The following is a 1,557-nucleotide window of genomic DNA, read 5'->3' as shown; positions in this document are numbered from 1 at the left end:
TTCGGAGCTTTTCCTATTGTACGACGAGGATTGAAAAACCAAACCTTTTGACCTTGTTCAAATGTCACTTGCCTAGAACGTTGATCATACCAAGATTTGGTATTTTGAGACCTAATTTGAAGACGACGTCTAGCAAAACAATGAATTTCATCCAGTTTTTTTCTTAATTTAATAGGGTACTTTTCTTCTTCTTTATCTTTAACTGAGGGAGGCCGACCTCGAAGAAGATCTAAAGGTAAACGAAGATCCTGACCAAGATACATTTCGGCTGGAGAAACTCCAGTTACTTCATGTTTAGAGGAGCGAAAAGCCAATAGAAACAAAGAAATCCATTTATCCCAATCTCGTTGATTATCAGAAATATATTTCGCCAAATAATTTAAAATTGTTCTATGTTGACGTTCAACTTGTCCATCTGACTGAGGATGAAGAGGTGTAGTACGAGTTTTCCTGATTCCTAAAATATGAGACATCTCAAGAATTAATCGTGACTCAAAATTCTTTCCTTGATCAGTATGTAATTCTAAAGGAATTCCATGTCGAGAAAATACTTGTTCAACTAGAAACTGAGCAACAGTGGTTGCTCTTTTATTTTTCAAAGGAATAGCCTCTGGCCATTTGGTAAAACAATCTAGCACAACGAGCACCTACCGATTTCCATTAAGAGTGGTAGGAAGAGGACCTAAAATATCAACTTGTATTCTTTCAAAAGGAGCATCTACATTATCCACCTGAAGAGGAGATTTCCCTTTTTCAGAAGGACCTTTCTTAGCTATACAAATTTTGCAAGAGGCACACCAATCCTCTACGTCTCTCTTACAAGTTGCCCAATAAAAATGTTTACGTATCCTTTGTAAAGTTTTATTAATTCTAAAATGACCACCGGAAGGTGAATCATGAGCTTCTTCCAACACCTCCGAAACCTTCTCCCGAGGAACTAAAATTTGATAAACATGGTTTAATAAATTAGGAGATTCCCATTTTTTATATAAGACACCATTTAAAACAACTATAGCTTCCCATTGAGACCAATAAATCTTAGAAGAAATCTCCATAGGAGCAACAGCCTGCCAAGAAGGCCTTTTATCAATCTCTTTAGCTTGATGAATTTGTGCCAACACTGAATCCTGAAGCTGAAAATCACGCCATTCTTGTAAATTATCTCTTTCTAGAGAAATAAATCCTATAATATTTTCTTTAAAAGATTCCTCCCGTGATTCTACTTTATAACAATAACGACAAGAAGTTTCCAAACAAGGACGTCGAGAGAGAAAATCTGCATTTTTGTGTAATTTCCCGCTACGATAATTAATGTCAAAATCATATTGCTGCAAACTTCTAACCATCTTGCCAACTGCCCTTCCAAATTTTTAAATGAAGTTAACCATCGTAAAGAAACATGATCTGTTCTTACTAAAAACTTCCTTCCATATAAATAATGATGAAAAGATTGTACAGCATCTACCACAGCAAGAAGTTCCCTACGAGTTACACAGTAATTCTGTTCTACTTTACTAAAAACTCGACTATAAAAAGCAATAACTTTCTCTTTTCCTT

Source organism: Harpegnathos saltator, unplaced genomic scaffold, assembly GCF_003227715.2.
Source record: "Harpegnathos saltator strain DR-91 unplaced genomic scaffold, Hsal_v8.6 scaffold803, whole genome shotgun sequence".
In the NCBI taxonomy this organism is placed as follows: domain Eukaryota; kingdom Metazoa; phylum Arthropoda; class Insecta; order Hymenoptera; family Formicidae; genus Harpegnathos; species Harpegnathos saltator.
Note: the sequence above shows the minus strand (reverse complement) of the source record.